Source organism: Pongo abelii, chromosome Y (assembly GCF_028885655.2).
Source record: "Pongo abelii isolate AG06213 chromosome Y, NHGRI_mPonAbe1-v2.0_pri, whole genome shotgun sequence".
Classification (NCBI taxonomy): Eukaryota; Metazoa; Chordata; class Mammalia; order Primates; family Hominidae; genus Pongo; species Pongo abelii.
In genome coordinates, this window is record NC_072009.2 from 55292693 (window position 1) to 55315100 (window position 22408).

The 22408-nt window shown below is 41.5% G+C and overlaps 1 long non-coding RNA gene and 1 pseudogene across 2 annotated transcripts; both read right to left on the bottom strand.

Moving 5' to 3' along the window:
- Positions 1–4441: 4441 nt before the first annotated feature.
- Positions 4442–6420, bottom strand: LOC129053142 (uncharacterized). 2 transcript variants are annotated; one of them, XR_008518238.2, is made up of 5 exons: positions 6307–6420; positions 6036–6083; positions 5137–5185; positions 4967–5031; positions 4448–4594 (listed from the first exon to the last, which is right to left on the bottom strand). It is a non-coding gene; the product is annotated as an uncharacterized LOC129053142 (long non-coding RNA). The 2 variants fall into 2 exon arrangements; XR_010139089.1 differs by having other exon boundaries at positions 4442–4594; positions 4967–5185.
- Positions 6421–8430: 2010 nt separating this feature from the next.
- LOC129053330 (testis-specific basic protein Y 2-like) lies at positions 8431–19971 on the bottom strand (annotated as a pseudogene).
- Between the last annotated feature and the right edge of the window lie 2437 nt (positions 19972–22408).

Sequence of the window (22408 nt, forward strand, 5' to 3'; positions counted from 1 at the left end):
TCTGTGTATTCTTACAGGTGAGTGATAGAGAACTTTACCCATGACCATAGAGTTATTATTGTGCATATGAGCTGAATCCAAGTATATGTTCCAATTTCCCCTTTGGACAGAGACAAGACAGAAGAAGAGTCTCATCATCTGGATTCTGATCCAGGGATACATATTAATCTGCACTGTAGGCAGGACCCAGTCAGAAGAGTCATATCACCTGGGTACAGTCTCAAGTAATTTGTCATCATGCCTACTGAATACAGGGTTTAAAAAAAGTGGATAGTCAATGTCTCTTGGGACTGGGCTCAGAACATCTTCTGGGACTCTCTTGGCAGAGTCCAGGACAAAGAGGAGAGTCACATCACCTAGGTTTTTCACTCAGTGGTATGTCACAATTTCTTCAGTGGGCAGGATTCTGCAGGAGAGTAGATTTGTATTACCTAGATGCTTTATCTAGTGATACGTCACAGTGTCCTTTGTGGGCAGGGCACTGGCAGGAGAGACACACCACTTAGCTGATAGGCCTAAAGACATGTGATAATATCCACTGTTGTCAGGGTCCAAGCAGAGGGTTAAAGTATTATGATTCTAACCCAGGGATGTTTTACAATGCAACCATGGAAAAGAATTTAAGCCTAAAATTCTCAACACCTAGAGGTACTAGGCCTAGTGATATGGCACAATCTCTTCATCTATTAGGGTGACAACTTTGACTGTTTGTTTGGTGAGTATATAAGAGTCACAATCTCATGTGTATTCTGGGTGATCCCATGACACACTCTACAACATACAAAGGCTTTAAGCAACATGCATGAGAGTTGCAATCCATTCTGAGGCCTACATGCTCCTATTGACTCACAATCTTACATACTGCTTTAAACTCAGTTATGATAGGCAACATCCCTCTTTATAGGCTAGGTTCAGACAGAAGACACATTATTATGCCCCTGATGTGGGTCCAGAAGTGAGTTACGATTTCACCTGTAGCAAGATCCATATATGAAAGTCACAATTCCATCTTTGTACTTTATTTACTTGTTAGACTCAGGACTTCAACAGTGGGCTTTGTAAATGTGGGATGTTGACAAATTTTTCTCTTACCTGCATGTGTAATCAAGAGTCAAAACCTTAACTTTTGCTGAGCCATGTTATAAAACTCTGTGTACCAACCAAGGAGCTTATAGATTATGTGTTACTGTTGTAAGCTTCTGTGAACTTTGTACAAATTTGCAACTCATAACCTTACCTATTTTTCTAAGTGTAGCCATGAAAGGCAAAACATCTAATATTGGTGAAATTTCAATTTCAGTTCGATCATAATGCATCTGAAATGAAGCAATGGAAATTTCATACCATTTGTAGAAAAAAAAATTTTTACAGAAAGGTAGCATACTTAGGTGCTGTGCCAAGCAATATGTCACAATGCCCTCTCAATGCAGGGTCTAGAAATTGGGGTTATGATAACTGGGTGCTGGACTCAGCAATAAGACACAAACCCAAATGTAGAAAATATAGGAAAAAGAAATGCATACTAATGATGAGAACAAGATTACCTACAGAATAGGCCCATGGTATGTAAAAAATCCTTTGTTATTCTGGAACAGGCAAAAGAGTTACATCATCAGGGTGGGGGTTCCAGCAGTATGCCACAATTTTCTCTTTATGCTGGACCTAGTAAGAAAAGAAACGTCATCTTCATGCTGGGACCAGCGATACATCAAAGCTCCTTTTCATGGGCATAGTTCAGGAAGAAACGAGTCATCTTACCTAAGTATTGGGCTGAGCAATATGTCACATCACCCCATTCTAAAGGCTCTTGCAGAAAAAAAGATTCACATCACTTAAGACACAGGCTCAGATATATGGCCCAATGTCCCAAGTAGGCAGGACTCATGCAAAAGAGAAGAGTCATATCACCTAGGTGCTTACTAGGTATGTGACACAATCTAACATGTGAGGTGAAGCCAGGGAGAAGAGTCACATCGCCTTGATGCTGGGTCCTAAGATATGTCACAAGACTTCCTTAAGACAGGACACAGGCAACAGAGTTACAAAAAATAAGTACAAAAAATATCACAATGCTCAATGTGGGCAGGGCACAAGCAAGGAGTCACATCACCTAGGGGATTGGCCCAGAGATACGTCACACTGTCCTCCTTGAGTCATGGCCCTGGTGAAAGAGTACCATCACCCATGTGCACAGCCTAGCAATATGTCCACTATACAGGTAAGCAGGACCCAAGCAGGAGAGCAACATCATCTAGCTGATAGGCCCACAGATTTGTTACAATGCCTTCTTTAGGACATGGCCTTAGCAAGAAAGTACCATCACCTCTGTGCATTATGTTGTTATCCAGGTAAGCAGTACCCAAGCAGGAGCACAACATCACCTAGGTGATAGGCCAAGAGATTTGTCACAATGCCCTCTTTAGGACATGGTACTAGCAAAAAAGTCCTGTCACCTCTGTGCCTGGCTAAGCCCTATGTCACTATCACCCACTCAGACAAAAATGTAACATGATCTGGGTGCGGGATCTAGTGATATGTCATGATTCTTAATGACAGCAGGGTCGAGGCCGGAGCTTCACATCACCTAAAGGTTGGCCCAGGTTGATATCACAATAACATATGTGGAGTGGAACAAATCTGGAGAATAAAATCACACAGGTGCTTGGTGAAGATTTATATCACTCACACTGGCAGAAAATTCTGAGAATGAGATTTATAATACCACACATGTCTTGTTTTCATGATTGGCAGTTGGCGTCATATATGTGAGATGGTGACAGTACTTGCTGTCAGCTGAGTGCACACATAAGACTCACAGTTTAACCTTTCTCTTGGGTTCCATTATAAAACTCTCTGTATGGGCCAAGGCCTTTATGAAACATCTGAGGCTGTTATAATCTTCCTTGTCTTCTTTTTTGGAGAAAGTGATTTAATCACTCCTGTTTCTGAAGCAAGTTATGAGACTCAGAAGTAACCCTATTTATCAGGTCCACATATGAGAGTCATTATCATGCCTGTAAGTTGTGCCTACGTATATGTAACAATTTACTTTGTGGATTATGAAATAGGCATGACAGCCAAGTACACTAAATGCTGAGCCAGAAATGTTCCAATATTCTCCTTGTAGGCATATTCCTGGCAGTAGAGTTGCATAAACTGGGGGTTACAACCAGATATATGGCACAATGCCCCTTGTGGGCAGTGTCCAGACAGAAGAAGAGATTCATATCACCTAAATGCTAGGCCCAGAGATATGTCACAATGTCTCATGTTGAAGGGACCAGGAAATAGATTCGTACAATTTGGATGGCATGATTAGAAATGCTATAATCCTCAGTGGAAGGAGGGTTCAGACAGCAGAGGAGAGTAAGAAAACTAGATGATGGGTCCAAAACCATGCGACAATCCTTCCTGAGGATATTCTTAAGACAGGAGAGTCAAATTGCCAAGGTGCTCAGCTGAGCAATGTGTCCAAATCTCATTTGTGGGCAACATTTAGGCAAGATGATTAAGTCACTCAAGAGATGGGAAATAGAATATGTCACGATAACACTGGTGGAAAGTTTCAGGAATGGGAGTCACCATCTTGGATGTGACCTGGCTTCAGGTTTAAGAGTCATGATTAGTCCTCTCATTTGCTCTCAAGTATATGGCATGATATCATCTATAGACAGAGGGCAAGCCGAAATGTCGCATCGCTTGTGAGGGTGCTGGTCCAGTGAGATGTCACAATCTTTCTTGTGGCCAGGACCCTGGAAGAAGAGGCACATCCCCTGGAATCTGGTTTTAGTGATATATCAAAATTTCTTCTGTCGAGCCGGGCTTAAGAAGGTGAGGAGAATCACTTTACCTGTATCTAGGCAGTTGGCCTAGATATATGTCACAATGGCCACTAGGTGCAAAACCAAAGTATGAAAATGACCTCACCTTGGAGGAGGTGGGTTTATCAATATGTCACAATCTCCCCTGTGGTCAGGGTGAGGTAGGAGAGTAGAAACATCACCTAGGTGCTAAGCCAAGTGATACATTACAAAGCTTTTTGTTTTTAGAACCCAGAATGGAGTGTCATGATTTCTGGGTATAGTATCCAGTTATGTGTCACAATGCACCATAATTACAGGGGAAAGGCAGTAGAAGTGAGTCATATCACTTACGTGATGGACCTAGATAAAAGCCACAATGCTTTATATAGGCCAGAATCAAGCAAATAATACACATCTCCTGGGTGCTCGTCCCAGTGATACATAAAAGTGCCATTTGTAGGCAGGCCCAGTCACCTTTGCTTAGGTTTTTGGTCCATGTATGTCACAATTTCATCTTGGGTTATGGCCTGAAAAGGAGAGTCAAATTACTCAGGAGCTGGGCTAACTTTTAAGTCCTAATCACACACCAGAAGTAAGTTTCACAGTCCCACACAAGTCCTGGCTTTATTTACATAAGTAAACACCTCCTGTGAGTTGGGTCGAAGCAGAGGAGACACAATCTAAACAATGGGCATAATCCATGTAGAAGATGGCCATCCCACTTGATGTCTGTGTTCCAGGAGGAGAGTCCCAGCCTCACAGGTGTGCTGAACCATGCATCCCCAAACCACCTGTGAGTCAGACCCACATATGAGACGAACAATTTCAATCTTTTACTGCTCTTTTGGCGAGATTTAGTACTTTATTTGCAAGTTCTGTTCTTGTGAGAGAATGACAGTTGTGTCAGTTGGGTGTGGATCCAATAATCACAATAGCATTGGGTTGCTGTTCCCTGTTGTAACACTCATCATACTACTCACATTTTATACGATATGCTGGAGTGTCATAATACTGTGTGAACTTTATACCACTATGAGAAAAATTACTTTGCTTATGGCCATAAGAATGGCTCTGAGAATCAAAATATCTCTCCTTTTTGGGTCCGGGTATGATAGTTATATTATTGCATGGAATCTGAAGCTGGGTATATGATAAAATTTTACCTGTGGGCAGAAAGACGGCAGGAGAGTCTCATCACCTGGATGGTGAGCTCAGGATACATTATAATCTTAGAGAAACAGAGAAGACTCACATCATCTAGGTGCTGGGCTCAGCAATATGTAATAATCCCCTGTTTTGGCAGACTCCAGAATAAAGAGGAGAGTTGCATTACCCAGTTTTTGCAGTCAGCGTTATGTCACAATTCTTTTAGTGGGCAGGACCTAGGAAGGAGAGAAGAGTCACATTTCCTAGATGATATCCCCAATGATGTCACAATGTTCTTTGGTGAAAGAGCACAAGCAAAATAGACAAGTCACCCAAGAAATAGGCTCAGATATATGTGATAATATCCCTACTTGGCAGGATCAAATAGTAAAGAGTCACATTATTATGATTCTGACCCAACGATACATCACAACGCACACATGAGAAACAATTAAAGCAGTTTTTACTGCTGGGTACTAGGCCCAGTGATATGACAATATCTCCTCATCTTTTAGGGTGACACCTTTAACTGCTAACTCCTATGTATGTAAGTCACATTGTCACATGTGTGCTGGGCCATTGTGTGACATCCTCTAGAACAGCTGGGAATTTTATACAACATGCATGAGACTCACAAACTACTCTGAGGTGCACATGCTCATTTTGACTCTGAATATTATATGTTGCCTTAAACTCAGATATGACAGTCAACATCTCCCATTTACGTTTAGTTCAGGAATGAGACTTATTTTTATGCCTGTGAGCTGGGTCTAAAAATGAGTGACGGTTGCACCTGTGGCAAAATCCACAAAAGAGAGTCACAATTCCATCTTTGTACTGTTTTACTTGTTAGACTCAGTATCTCAGCAATGGGCTTTCTAAATGAGGGGTGGTGACAAGTTTTACTTTCAATTGTGTGTGTAATTGAGAATCACAATCTTAACTTTTTGCTGGGCCTTTTTAGGAAACTCTCCGTACCACCCAAGGAGTTTATACAATATTAATTATTGTTCTGTGAGCTTTGTACAAATAGGCAACCCAGGATTTTACCTATTGCCCTAAGCCTTGGAATGAGAGGCAAAATACCTTCTATTTGCTGAATCACAATGTAAGTTTCACCATCATACCTGTAAACTGAAACAAGGTATATTTTATAATCCCATTAGTGAGCAAAAAATTACAAAAAAGAGTAACATCACTTAGGTGCTGTAGCACACAGCATGTCACAGTGCCATCTCTAGGCAGAATACAGAAAGTGGGGTCACATTATCTGGATGTTGGACCTAGCAACATGACACAATTTTACTTGTAAAAAAAATAATAAACTCAACCAACGGATGAAAGCCAAAACACTTACACATTTGGCTGAAGATATGTCAAAATACTCTCTGTGGCTCTGGCGCCGGCAGGACTGAAGCGTCATTAGAGTGCTGGACCTACCATTATGCAATCACTCCCTCACTATTCAGGACTGTAGCAGAAGAGTAACATCCTTTCTGAGTGCAGTAGGTGAAAGTTTCCCTTGGTGGGCATGATTCAGAAAAAAGGCAATAGTCACATAACCTAAATCCTGGTCTCAGAAATACATCACAATTTCAGCATTTTAAAGGCTGAGGCAGGGGAAGAGAGTCATGTCACTTAGGTCATGGGCTTAGAAACATGTCCCAATGTCCCCAGTAGGCAGAACTCAGGCAGAAGAGGAGAGCAGTGTCTCATTGGTGCTTCTTTAGGTATATGTCTCAATCTAACACATGGGCAGAAACCAGGCAGAAGAGCCATATAACCTGGGTGCTGGGTCCTAAGGTATGCTGCAAGTCCCCATTTGTTCAGAACCAAGGTGAAAGGGTTACATCACCTTGGGGCAGGTTTCACTTTCATGTCACAATGCTCTATGTGTGTGAGGCCAAAGCATTCAGTCCCATCAACTAGTTTATTAGCCCAAGAGATAGGTCACAAAGTCCTCTGTGAAGCATAGTCTTGGCAAAGGAGTATCATCACCTGTGTGTCTGGCCTAGAAATATGTCATTTTCCAGGTTGTCAGGGCCCAAGCAGGAGAGCCGCTTAACCTAGGTGACAGGTGCAGAGATATGTCACAATGCCCTACTTTGGGCATGGCACTGGCAGAAAGTACCCACAGCTGTATGCCTGGCTTCACAATATGTCACCATCCTTCCTTTATGCAGGGCCCATTCCAGAGATTAGAGTTTCATCACCTATGAGGTGCACGCAAAAATATGTTCACAATAATTTTGGTTGGCACGGCAGAGACAAGAAGGTGAACATCAACTGGATGCTAGATCTAGTGATATGTGCAATACTTACTGAGAGAAGGGCCCAGGCAGGAGAGTCACATATCCTCGAGGTTGGCCTAGGTAGATAGCACAATCCCGTATATGGGCTGGAACAGGCCTGGAGGGTCAAATTACACTGGTGCTTGGCAAAGATTTATATCACAATCACACTGTCAGAAAATTCAAAAGATGTGATTTACAAAACCATGCATGTCCTGCTTCCATGTGTGACAGTTGCCTTCATCCATGAGAGATGATGACAGTCCTTACTGACAGGTGGATGTGCATACAAGATGCACAATGTCATCTGAGTTGAACCCTGCTTTGACTCTTTCTGTATAAACCAAAGGCTCTGTAAAATATGTGTGAGTGTTGTAATCTTTTGTGATGTTTGTACAAGAAAGTGATTCAGGACATCATGCATGTCCCTAAACTGAATTTTAAGAGTAAAATTATCCTCTATTGGATGAGTTCACATATAAGAGTCATTATTATTCCTGCTAGCCCTCCCTAGGTATTTGTTACAATTTGCTCTGTGGTTATGAATCAGGCCTAACAGCCACATCACCTAAATGCTGGCCCAGAAATATTCCAGTATTCTTTTTGCAGGAAGAGTCCTGTCCAAAATATCACATAACTTGTGTGCTAAATCCAACTCTGTTACACAATGTTCATTTTGGGCTGTGTCTAGGCAGGAGAGGAAAGTCATCTGACCTAAAAGCTGGGCTCAAGCATGTGTCAAAATGCCTCTCAACAGGAGAGTTTCTCCAAAAAAGAGAGTCATGTCATTTGAATGCAGTGTTTAGAAAAGCTACAATTACTATAGGAAGCAGGGTACAGGTCAAAGAGGAGAGTCATATACCCTATATAATGGGTCCAGAAATATGTGGCTATTTTGCCTGAGGACACTTTTTAGATAGCACAGTCAAATCACCAAGGTGCTTGGTGCAGATATTTGTCAAACTTTCTTTTGTAGGCTATATCTAGGCAGAATTATTAAATCACTCAGGAACTGAACTACAATATATGTCACAATTACACTTGTGGAAAGGCTTAGGTATAAGACTCAACTGTGGGCTTTGTAAATGTGGGATGGTGGCAACTTTTAATTCCACCTGGGTGTCTAATCGAGAGTCCCAATTTGAACTTTTTGCTGGCCCCTGCTATGAAAATTTCTACCACAAAAGAGTTTATAAAATGTAAGTTAGTTGTGTAAGTTTCTGTGATCTTGGTACAGATATGCAACACAGGACCCTATCTATTGCCCCAAGCCTAACAATGAAAGGCAAATGTTTTCTATTGGCTGAATCCAAATATAAGTTTGATCATCATGGCTGTGAACTTAAACTGGGTATATGTTATAATCACGTATGTGGGCAAAACACTGTGCAGAAGTGTAACATCACTCAGATGCTGTGCCCGGCAATATGTCACAATGTCTTCTGTATGCAGGGTGTAGGAAATTGGGTCACATTAACTGGGTGCTGGACCCAGAAATATGACACAATTTCATATGTGTAAAAAACCCAGCCCAGTTATGAGAGCCAAAACACCTACATAATGGGCCAAATATATGCCAAAATACATTCGGTATCAGCAGCACAGGCAGGAGTATCACATCTTAAGGGTGCTGGGCCCAGCAATATGCAATATGCCATAATTATCTCTTTATGCAGATCCCATGCAGAAGAGTAACATGATCTGCAGGCTGGGCAGTAATATGTGTCAAATTTCTTTTTTTCTAGGCAGGGTTAAGGAGAAATAGGAGAGTCACATATCCTGAATCCTGGGCTCAGCGACTTGACAAAATCCTCCTATTATGAAGGGCCAGGAAGAAAAAGAGAGTCACATCACTTAGGTCATGGTCTCAGAGATATGTCCTAATATTCCAACCAGGCAGAGCTCAGGCAGATGAGGACAGCCATATCACCTATGTGCTTCCATCAAAATATGTCACAATTTAACATGTGGACAGAAACTATGCAGAAGAGCCACATCACTTGGGTGCTGGGTCCTGTGATATGTCAAAAATTGCTCTTAACACAGCACCTAGCCAAGAGAGATACATCATACTAGGTGAAGGTTCTCTGCTTATGATGCAATGCTTCATCTGGTTAGGACCCAGGGAGAGAGTCACTTCATTTAGGTGACAGGCCCAGAGATATATCATAAGGTGCTGTGTGAAGCATAGCCCTGGAAAAGGGTACCATCGCCTGTGTGCCTGGCCTAGAAGAGTGTCACTTTCAAGGTTGAAAGGACCCTAGCAGGAGGGCCACATAATGTAGGCGATAGACCCAGAGATATGTCACATTGCCCATCTCCAGGCATCCACAGGATAAGGAGGACCCTTGCCTGTGCACTGGTCCTTGCATTATGTCACTATCATTCTGTTGTGCAGTGCCCATTCCAGAGAGGAGACTCACATCAACTATGAGGTACACACAGAAATATGTCACAAAAATTTTTGTGGGTAGTGTGCAAGTAAGGATGTAACATTACCTGGGAGCTAGATCCAGTGATATGTCACAATCTTTACTGAGAGATAGAACAAGGCAGGAAAGTCATGTCACCTTGAGGTTGGCTTAGGTAGATTTCATAACCCCACCTATGAGCTGGAACAAGTCCAGAGCATCAAATTACACAAGTGCTTGGTGAAAATTTATATCATACTCACACTGTCAGAAAATTCGAAAGATGAGATTTACCATCTTACCATACATGCCCGGTTTCATGTGTGACAGTTACCTTTATGCATGTGAGATAATGAGTTCTTACTTTCAGCTTTAACTGGGTGTGCAAACAAGACTCACAATTTCATCTGTGTGCTGAGCCCTGCTTTGACTTTGTGTGTATAACCCAAAGACTTTGTAAAATATGTATGACTGCTGTAATATTTTGTGACCTTTGTACAAGAAGGAGATCCAGGACATCACGCATGTCCCTAAAGTGAGTTACAAGATGCAAAATATCCTCTATTGTCTGAGTCTACATATGAGAGTCATTATCATGGCTGTGAGCCATGCATAGGTATATGTTACAATTCACTCTGTTGTTAAGAAGGAGGCCTAACAGCCCTATCACATAAATGCTGGGTCAGAAATATTCTAATATTCTTTTTGTAGTCAGGGCCCTCTAAGAAATATCACATAACTTATGTGCTATGTCCAGCTCTGTGGCTCCATATCCCTTGTGGACAGTGTCTAGGCAGGAGAGGAGAGAAATATCACATAAATGATGGGCCCAAAATTTTGTCAAAATGCTTCCTGTTGACAGGTCCCATGCAAGAGTGTCATATCATTTGGATGCAGGGATTATAAATACTACAATCACTAAAAGAAGAAGGGTACAGGCAGGAGAGAAGAGTCATGTAACCTAGATGAAGGATACAGAAGTATGTTACAATATCCCCTGAGGACATTTTAAGATACGTCAGTCAGATCACCAAGGTGCTTGACCGATGTATCTGTCAAAATCTCATTTGCTATACCTAGGCAGAATTATTAAATCACTCAGGAGTTGAGCAAAGGTACTTGTCACAATTACACTTGTGAAAAGGCTTAAGTCTAAGAGTCACCATCCTGCACAACTCGTAGGCTCCAGTCATATGAGTTGTTACTAGGCTTTTGTTCTGGTCTCTGGTATATGGCAGAATATCACCTGTGGCCAGAGAGAACACAAGAAAGCCCCATCACCTATGTGGGTCTGGGCCACTGAGACATCACAATTCACCTTGTGGGCAGGAACATGGTGGAAGAGTCACATCACCTGGATTTCAGTGACATATCAAAACCTCCTCTCTGGGCAGCACTTTGGCAAGACAGGAGGCTCACTTCACCGAGGCAATTGGCCTAGATGTATGTCACAATGTCTATCCTGTGCAGTAACCAAATCGTAGAGTGGCCTCACATAGGTGTTGGTCCCAGGAAATATGTCACAATCTCCCTGAGGTCTGAGCCAAGGCAAAAGTGAAGAAACATCACCTAGGTACTGAGCCAAGTGATGTGGTCAATGCTTCCTGTTGGCAGAACCCAAAAAGAAAAATCACATCACCTGAATGCAGTACCCAGTTCTTAGTCACAATGCCCTGTAAGTGCGTGGCCAAGGAAGTAGAAGGGAGTCACATCACTTATATGATGGACCTAGATATATAACAAAATTCCTTTTGTAGAAAGGTTTCAGGCAGATAACTCACATCATCTGGTTGATGGTCCCAGTGACATATGTAAAATTTCCGTTTGAAGGCAGAGCCGCGATGGATGTTATCTATTGCTTAGGTGCTTGCTCCACATATGGCACAATTACTTCCATGATCTGGGCCCAGAAAATGACTCAAATTATTCATTTGCTGGACAAAGTGATTTGTCCCAATGACACTCTCATATATGTTTGGAAATAAGTTTCACATCCCACACAAGTCCTGGTTTTGTGTATGTGAGTCAATTCTTTCTATAAGTTGGGTCAAAATGGAGGAGTCAAAATCTCAACAACGGACAAGATTCATGTATAAGAGCCACAATCCCCCTTGTACATTGTGGTCCAGGAGGGGAGTCATGGCACCACAGGTGTGCTGAATCCTGGTTCAAATGTTAACCACCTGTGGATCAGGTCCCTGTATGTGCGTAATTATTTCAAACATACACTGCTTTTAATGTGTGAGATTTAGTACCTCATTCCTAGACCCTGCTTATATGTGAGAATTACAATCATTTCAGCTAAAAGAGTCACATTCTTACCTGGTTGCTGGTCTCTGTTATGACACTCTTTGCACCATTAATGCTTTATATGATATACCTGATTATTATAATCCTTCATGACTTTTATACAAGTGAAAAACACAGGGCTTTACCCATGGCCATGAGACTGGCTATGAGAGTCAAAATATTCCTACTGGCTCGGTCCAGGTATGAGAGTTATTTTTGTCCATGCGTGCTTAATCCAGGTATAGGTCAAAATTTCACCTGTAAGCAGGGACAAGGAAAGGGAGTCAACTCAGCTCGACACTGAACCATTGATACAGCATAATCTCATTTGTATGCTGGACCTAGTCAGAAGAGTCACTTCACCTGGTTACAGTTTCAAATAATATGCCACGAAGCCCACCATAGAAAGGGAAGAAAAGAGAGGAGAGTCACTCCACCTATGCATGTGCTGGACTCTGCAACATGTAATAACCCTCTCTCTTGGTAGAGTCTAGAATGTGAAGGAGAGTCACATCATGTAGGTTTTTCAATCAGCGGTATGTCACAATTTGTTTGCTGAGCAAGGTTCAGGCAGGAGATGAGAGTCACACTACCTAGATGTGAAGCCAAACAATATTTCACAATGTCTTCTGGGTGCAGGACACTGTCAGAAGAGACCAATCATCTAGCTTATAGACCCATAGATATGTGATAGTATCCCCTTTTGGCAGGGTCCAGACAGAAGAGTCCCATTATTATGATTCTAACACAGTGATATGTCACAATCCACCCAAGGAAAGGAATTTAAGCCAAATAGTCTCAACACCTAAGCACTAGGCCTATTAATAGGCCAAATCTTCTTGTCTTTGAGAGTGACACTATAAACTCTGAGCTGGGTGTGTATATGAGAGTAACAATTTCACTAATATCCTGGGCTGTTGCATGACTCTCATCAATATTCAAAAGCTTTATACATCATGCATGAGAATTTCAAACCACTCTAAGGCCTTCATGTTTATATGGACTCATGACCTTACATATTCCCCTAAACCCTGGTGTAATAGTGGGCATCTCTTCTATAGGCTGGGTTAGAAATGAGACTCATTTTTATGCCTGTGAGCTGGATCTAGAAATAAGTCACAATCCCACCTGTGGCCAGACCTACATACCAAGGTCACAATTCCAACTTTGTACGGCATTCAATTGTAAAACTCATGTTCTTAACAGTGGCCTTTGGACATGTAGAATGATGACAACACTTGCTTTTACCTGGGTGTGTAATCAAGAATCTCAAACTGAACTCTTCACTGGTCCCTATCAGCAAACTCTCTATACCACCAAAGAAGTTCATACATGATGAGTTAGCGTTGTAAAGCTCTGTGAGCTTGGTACAAATATGCAACTCAGATTTTACGTATTGTCTGAAGCCTAGCAATGAAAGGTAAAGTATCTCCTATTGGCTGAATCTCAATATAAATTTGACCATCATGCCTGTGAACTGAAGTCATAGTCCCATTTGTGGGCAGAAAAAGAAGGCCAGAGGGTAACATCACTTAAGTGCTGTGCCAAGCAACATGCCACAATGCCCTCTCTAGGTAGTGTATAGGAATTAGAGTCATGTTAACTGAGTTCTGGACTCAGCAATATGAAGCAATCCATTATGTGGAAAAAAACCAAAAAACAAAACAAATAAAAAAAAAAGAACCAGCAAAAAGATGAGGGCCAAAACACCTACATAATGGGCCCAGGATCTGTGAAAATACCTTCTCTGGCTCCAGCAAAGTCATGAGTTTTATATTTTCAGGGTACTGGGCCCAGCAGTATGTTATAACATTCTCTACATACAGGACCCATGTAAAAGCGTAACATTATCTGGGTGTTGGGCCCTGCAATAGGCCAAAATTTCTGTTTGTGGGCATGATTTGAGAAAAAAAAAAGAGGTGAATCAAATAACCTGATTGCTAGGCTGAACAATATTTCACAATCTCTCCATTGTAAAGACCCAGCAGAAAAAGAGAGTCACTCCCCTCAGTTCATGGGCTCAGAGATATAGCCCAGTGTCCCCAGTAAACAGGGCCCAGGCAGAAAGGGAGAGTCATATCACCTAAATGCTGCCCTAGTTATATGCCAAAATCTTACGTATGGGCAGAAACCAGACTGAAAAGCCACATCACCTGGGTACAACTGCAAGTAATATGTCACCATCCACAGTGTAGACAGGTTTCTTATAAAAACAGATAATGACACCACGTGGGTGCTCTGCTCACCAATATGTAATAATTCCCTCTCCTGACAGAGTCCAGGAAAAAAAGGGGAATTCCATCACCTAGGCTTTGCACTTGATGGTATATAACAGTTTTTTCAGTGAGGAGGATCCAGGCAGGAGGGATGAGTCAAATTACCTAGACTCTAAATCTAGCAATGTGTCACAGTGTCTCCCCTGGGCAAGGTACTGGCAGGAGGGACATATTACATAGCCAATAGGCCTGGAGATATGGGAAAATATCCTCTGTTTGCAGGGCCCTGGAAGAAGAGTCACATTATTTTGATTCTGACCCAGTGATATGTAACAACGCCCTAATGGAATGAAATTTAACCTAAAGGTTCTCAACACCAGGTACTAGTGCAAGAAATATGACAAAATCTCCTCATCTTTAAGGGTGACACCATTAAATGTTAGCTATCTGTGTATAAGAGAGTCACAATCTCATGTGTGTGCTTGCCATTGTATGACACTCTCTATAATACCTGAGAACATTATACAATATACATGAGAGTTGCAATCCTCTCTGAGGCCTACAGGCATTTACAGAATTATGATTATACATATTGCCCTAAACCCAGGTATGACAGTCAGCATCTCTCCTATAGGCTGGTGTTAAGGAAGAGATCATTATCATGACTGAGAGCTGGCTCCAAAAATGAGTCGCCATCCCACCTGTGACCATATTCATTTATGAAAGTCACAATTCCATCTTTGTGGTGTATTCACTTGTTAGACTCAGGATCTGAACAATGGGCTTTGTAAATGTAGGATGGTAAAAAACTTACTTTCACCTGAGTGTGTAGTCAAGAATCATAATCTTAACTGTTTGCCGAGCACTGTTAAGAAACACTTTGTATCACCCAGGAAGTTTTTATTACATGAGTTAGTGTTGTAAACTACTGTGAGCTTTGTAGAAACATGCAATGAATAACCTGACTCTTTGACCTAAACCCAGTGGTGAAAGGAAAAATATCTCCTGTTGGCTGAATCCCAACATAAGCTTGATCATCATACCTTTGGACTGAAGCAAGGTATTTGTCATAATCCCATTTGTTAGCAACCTATGCAGAATGTTAACATGACTTAGGTTCTTTGCCAAGCAATATGTCATGATGCCCTCTGTAAGCAGCGCCTAGGAAAGAGGGCCACATTAACTGCAGGCTGGAGTCAGCAATATAATACAACCACACATGGAAGAAACTCAGCAAAGTGGTAAGAGCTAAAACACCTAGAAAATGGGCCAAAGATATGTCAAAATACCTTCTGTGGTCCCGGCACAAGCAGGAGAGTCACATCATTAGGGTTCTAGGCCAAGAAATATGCCACAATTTCCTCTTTATGCACAACCTAGGCAGAAGAGCAACTTCATCCGGGTACTAGGCCCTGAAATACGGCAAAAGATCTGTTCATGGGCATTGTTCAGTTACAAGACGAGAGTCACATTACCTAAGTTCTGAGCTCATCAATATGTCATAATCTTACCATTGTAAAGCCCTAGACAAAAATAGAGTCACATCACTTAGGTCACAGGCTTAGAAATATGGCCCAATATTACCAGTAGGCTGGGTTCAGACAGAAGAAGAGCCATATTACCTAGATGCTTCTTTAGCTATATGTCACAATTTAATATGTGGGCAAAAACCAGGTTGAAGGGCCACATCGCGTGGTCCTCTGTACTGAGATATTCACAAGTCCCCCTAAAAAAGGACCCAGGCAAGAGGGTTACATCAACTAAGTGCAGATTCCATGCTTATATCTCAATACTTCATGTGGGCAGGACCAAGCAGGAAGTCACATCACCTTTGTGATAGGCCCAGAGATAGATGACAAAGCATTTTTGAAAGCATGGCCCTGGCAGAAGAGTTCCATCACCTTTGTGCCTGGCCTAGCAGTATGTCACTATTCAACTGGGCAAGTTTCAAGCAGAAGAGCCATATCACCTACATGATAGGTCCTGTGATATGTCAAATGCCATTTTTTGGGCATAGCCCTGACAAAAGAGCATTATCACTTGTGTGCCTGGCCTAGAAATGTGTCACTAATTTTCCCTGTGTTCAGGGCCCTTTCCAGAGAGGAGAGTGACATCTTCTAACTGATGGACACTGTAATATGTCACAATGATGTCTGCGAGCATGGCACAAGCAAGAATGTAATGTCACCTGTGTGCTGGATCCAATGATGTTATAATTCTGAGTGGAGGGCCCAGGCAAAAGAGTCACATCACTTCAAGGCTGGCTTAGGTAGATATCAAAATCCCATAGGTAGGCTGGAACCAGTCTGAAGGGTGAACTCACACAGGTGCTTGGCAAAGATTTATATCACAGTCATGATGGAATAAAATTCTAGGGCTTAGATTTACAATATCACACATGTTCTACTTTTATGTAGGACAGTTGCCTTCATCATCTGTAATGGTGAAAACCGTCACTGTCAGCTGAATGTGCATATGAGAATCCCAGTTTTCTCCATGTGCTAGGCCCTGTTATGATTCTCTCTATACAACACAAAGATGCTATAAAATACACGTGAATGTTGTAATCTTCTGTGACCTTTTTACCAGAAGGAGATCCTGGATATCACTTATCTCCCTAAGCCTAGTTATAAGAGTCAAAATATTTCCTATTGACTGGGTTCACATATGAGAGTCCTTATCATGCATTTTAGATGTGTCTACATATATGGCACCATCTCATCTGTGGTAGTTAAACAGGCAGAAAACCACATCACCTATATCCTAAGCCAGAAATACTCCAATTTTTTTGTAGAGAGGGCCCTAACAGAAATGTCACAAAACTTGGGTGCTAGGCTCAGCTCTATGGCATAATGCCCTTTGTGGAGTGTGTCCAGGAAGTAGAGGAGAGTCATATCACCTAAATGATGGGCCCAGAGAGATATCACAAAGCCTCCCCTTTAAAAAGCCCAGACAAGAGACTCATGTCATTTGGGTGCAGTGCTTAGAAATGCTACTCTTCACTGGAAGCAGGGTTCATGCAGAAGAGGAGAGTCATGTAACCTAGACAGCGGCTGCAGAGATATGTTATGATCACTTCTGAGAACCTGTTAGGACACGAGAGTAAAATCACAAAGGTTCTTAGCAAGGGTATAGGTCCAAATGTCATCTCTGGGCTATAACAATGCAGGATTATTAAATCACTCAGGAGCTGGGCAAAGGCGTATGTCACAAGAGTACCTGTGAAAAGGGGCAGGGATGAGAGTAATGATCCTGCACATGTCCTGGCCATGGGGAAAAGCATCATCATTAGGCTCTTTATCTGGTCTCAGGTAAATGGAACAATATACCTGTGGGCAGAGAGAAAAAGGAAAGTTCCATCACCTTAGTGGATGCTGGTCCAGTGAAACTTCTCAATTGTCCTTGTGGCTAGGACTCTGATAGAAGAGTCACATCATCTGGATGCTGTTTTCAGTGACATATAAAATGCCCCCTGTGAGCAGAACTTAGGCAGGAGAGAAGACAAACTCCACTTAGGCAATTGGCCTGAATATACATCACAACGGCCCCTATGTGTAGGATCAAGGCAGGGGAGTAACCTTGCTTTGGTGCTAGGTTCAGCAATATGTTACAGTCTCTCTGGCAGTCAGGGCACAGGCAAGAGGAAAGAAACATCACCTAGTTGCTGAGCCAAGTAATATGTTACAAAGCTTCCTATTGGGAGAAATTTCATCCCCCAAAAAAGTCACATCACCTGGGTGCAGTACCTAGTTATGTGTCACAATCCACTAGAAGTGCAGGGCCAAGACAGTAGAAGGAAGTCATATCACTTAAGTAATCAACTTAAATAAAAACCACAGTGCTCTCTGTAGGCAGGCTTCAGGCCAAGATTTCACATCAGCCAAGTGCTGGTCTCAGTGATATGTAAAAGTACCCTATGTTTCATTGCCAAAAAAGATGTTACTTATTGCTTAGGTGCTTGGTGCACGTAAGTCACAATTTCAACTGTGCTCTGGGCCTGGAAAGGAGAGTCAAAACACTCAGATTCTGTGCAAAGTTATACTTCTCAATTACACACTCAAAAATGTTCAGAAATAAGTTTCACAGTCCCACACAAGTCCTGGCTTTGGGTATGAGAGTCAACACCTCCTATAAGTTGGGTTGAAGTACAGGTGTCACAATCTCAAAAATAGGAAAGATCCATATGTAAGAGCCTCAATCCCACTTGAAGATTGTGTTCCAGTAGGAAAGTCAAAGTACCACAGGTTGGCTAAATCATAGTTCAAACATCACCAAACCACCTATGGATCAGATTCATGTATGAGAGTAACAATTTCAAGCTTCAACTGCTTATGTGTGTGAGATTTACTATCTCATTTGTAGGCTCTGTACATGTGTGAAAATGAAAATCGTGTCAGTTGTGTATGCATCCAAGAGTCACAATAGAACCTGGTTGCCGGTACCTGTTATGAAACTCTTGCCTGAATAGTGTAATTTCCTGTGAATTATTACAGGTGTGAGATCTAGGACATTACTCATGGCCTTAAGACTGCCTGTGAAAGTCAAATATCTCCCACTGGCTAGGTCTAGGTATGAAAGTTATTATTGTGCATATGAGCTGAATCCAGGTATACATCGCAATTTCACCTTTGGACAGAGACAAGACAGAAGAGTTACATTATTTGGGTGCTGAGCAAGGGATATATTATAACTTCCTTTTCAGTCAGGACCCAGTCAGAACAGTCATATCACCTGGATACAGTCTCAGATAATATTATCATGACAACTAAACACTGGGTTGAAAAATAGAGGATTGCCACACCCCTAGGTGCTGGGCTCAGCAACATATTATTATTTCCTCATTAGCAGAGTACAAGCCAAACTCATTGGCAGAGTCCAAGACAAAGAAGAGAGTCACATCACCTAGGTTTTGCACTCAGTGGTATGTCACAATTTCTTCAGTGGCCAGAATCCAGGCAGGAGTGGAGAGCCACATTACCTAGATACTATAGAGATATGTCCCAGAGTCCTCTGTGGCAGGGCACTGGCATGAGAGACACATCACCTAGCTGGTAGGTCCAGAGATATGTGATAATATCTCCTGTTGGCTGGGTCCAAGAAGAAGTCTCACATTATTAGGATTCTGACCCAGGGATAATTCACAATGCACCTATCGGCAAGAATTTAAGCCAAAATTCTCAACACTTGGTTACCAGACCTAGTGATAAGACACACTCTCCTCATCTTTTAGGGTGACACCTTTAACTTTCAGCTAAGCTTGAATATTAGAGTCACAATCTCACATGTATGCTGGGCCGATGTATGACACTCTTTACATCCAAGGGCTTTATAAAACCTGCGTGAGGGTTGCAAACCTCTCAGCGACCTTCATGCTCATATGGATTCAAAATTTTACATATTGCCCTCAATTCAGATTTGATAGTCAGCATCTCTTTTATAGGTAGGGTTAAAGGAGAAGAGCCATTATTATCCCACCTCCAGACAGATCCACATATAAATTCACAGTTCCAAATTTGTGTCATATTCCACAGTCAGCATTGTGTATGTAGGAGGGTGATAACATTTAATTTTACTTGGGTGTGTAACCAATAGTCCAAATCTGAACTTTTCACTGGGCCCTGTTATGAAAGTTTTTACCACCAATGAATTTATACAATGTAAGTCAGTGTTGTAATCTTCTTTGGGCTTCGTACAGATATGCAACCCAGGACTTACCTGTTGCCCTAAATCCAAGGATGAGAGGCATAATATATTCTATTTTCTGAATTCCAGTATAAACATGATCATCATGTATACGAACTGAATCGAGATACATGTCACAATCCCATTTGTATATAATAATAATAATAATAATAATAATAATAAACAGAAAGGTAACACCAGTTAGATGCTGTGCCAAGCAATATGACTCCGTGCCTTCTCTAAGCAGGGTATAGAAAATTGGGTCAAATTAACTGGGTGCTAGACCCAGCAATATGACATCATTTAATGTGACAAAAAGCCAGAAAAGTTATGAGAGCCAAAATACATACATAACGGACCCAAGATATGTCAATATACCTTCAGTGTCTCCAGCACAGACAGGAGAGTCACATCATAATGGTGCTGGGCACAGCAATAGGAAATATGCCATAATTTCCTCTTTTTACAGAAACCAGGCAGAAAAGTAACAATATCTGGGTCTTGGGCCCTGTAATAGGTCAAAATTCCTTTTAAGGGGGACATGGTTTGGGAAATAGAAAAGAGTCATATATCCTGAGAGCTGAGATCAGCAATGTGTCAAAATCATCCTATTGTGAGGCCCAGGCAGAAATAGAGAGTCACATCACTTAGGCCATGAGCTCAGAGATATGTCCCAATGTCCCCAGTTGGCAGAGCTCAGGCAGGTGAGGAGAATTATATCAACTAGGTGCTTTTGTAGGAATATGTCACAGTGTAATGTGTGCACAGAAACCAGACAGAAGAGCCACATCACTGGGGGCTGGGTCCTGACATATGTCACAAGGCTAACTAAGGACAGCACCCAGGTAAAAGTGTTACATCACCTAGGTGCATGTTCTCTGCTCATGCCACAATGCTCCATGTCTATAGGGCCCAATTTGGGAGTCACCTCACTGAGGTGATAGGCACAGGGATATGTCATAATAACCTCTAGGAAGCATAGCTCTGTCAAAGAGTAACGTCACCTATGAGTCTGTCCTAGAAATATATCATTCTCTAGGTTGGCAGTGCCCAAGCAGAAAAGCCATATAACATAGGTGATAGGCCCAGAGATATGTCACAATGCCTTTTTTGGGGACATATTTCTGGAAAAACAGTACCCTCACCTGTGTGCCTGGCCTTGCAATAAGTAACTATCCTTCCTTTGTCCAGGGCCCATTCCATAGAGGAGATTTACATAACCTATAGTTGGACACAGAAATATGTCATAATAATTATGATGGGCATGGCACACACAAAAATGTAACATCCCCTGCGTGTTAGATCAAGTGATATTTCACAATCCTTACTGAGAGAAGGGCCCAGGCACGAGAGTCACATCACCTCGAGATTGGCCTAGATAGATATCACAATCCCATAGATAGTCTGGAACAAGTCTGTAGAGTCAAATTACACAGGGGCTCAGCAAAGATCTATATCACAATCACATTGTCAGAAAATCCCACAGATGAGATTTATAATATGACACATGTCTTATCTTCATATGTGACAGCTGGTTTCATCCATGTGAGAAGATGACAGCTTTACTGTCAGTAGGTGTTCCTCCAAGACTCAAAATTTCTCCTGTGTGCTGAGCCCTGCTTTCACTCTGTCTGTATAAACCAGACTTTGTAAAATATGTGTGACTGTTGTAATCATTTGTGACATATGCAGAAGGTGATCCAAGACATCACAAACATCTGTAAACTTATTTATAAGAGTCAAAATATCCTCTGTGGGCTGAGTCCACATATGAGAGTCAGTATTATTTCTGTGAGCTGTGCCTAGGTATACATATATATATATATATATATATATATATATATATATATACACATAAATATATCTGTTATATATATATACATATATATCTGTTTTATGTATATATACATATATATCTTTTATATATATATACACACATATATCTGTTATATATATATCTGATATACATATATATCTGATATATATATCTGATATATATACCTGATATATATATATCTGATATAAATATATATATATATATTCTCTGTTTATACCACAATACTCCATGTCTGTAGGGCCTAATTTAGGAGTCACTTCACTGAGGTGATAGGCACAGGGTTATGTCATAATAACCTCTATGAAGCATAGCTCTGTCAAAGAGTAACATCATCTGTGAGTCTGTCTCAGACTTTATGTATATATATAAAACACTCTCTGTGGGTATAAAGCAGGCAGAACAGCCACATCACCTAAATTCTTGGCCAGAAATATTCCAATATTCTCCTTGTAGGCAGGATCCTGTAGAAATGCCACATAACTTGTGTGCTAGATCCAGCTTGGTGCACAATGTCCTTTATTGGCAGCGTCCAAGCAGGAGAGGAGAGCTGCCATATCAGGTAAATGATGGAACACAAAATATATCATTATGCCTCCTCTTGACAGGGCCCAGGCAAGAGAGTCATATCATTTGGATGCAGTGTTTAGAAGTGATACAGTTACCAAAGAAAATCATGTACAGGCAGGAGAGAACAGTCATGTAACTTACGTGATGGAGCAGAAATATGTTACAA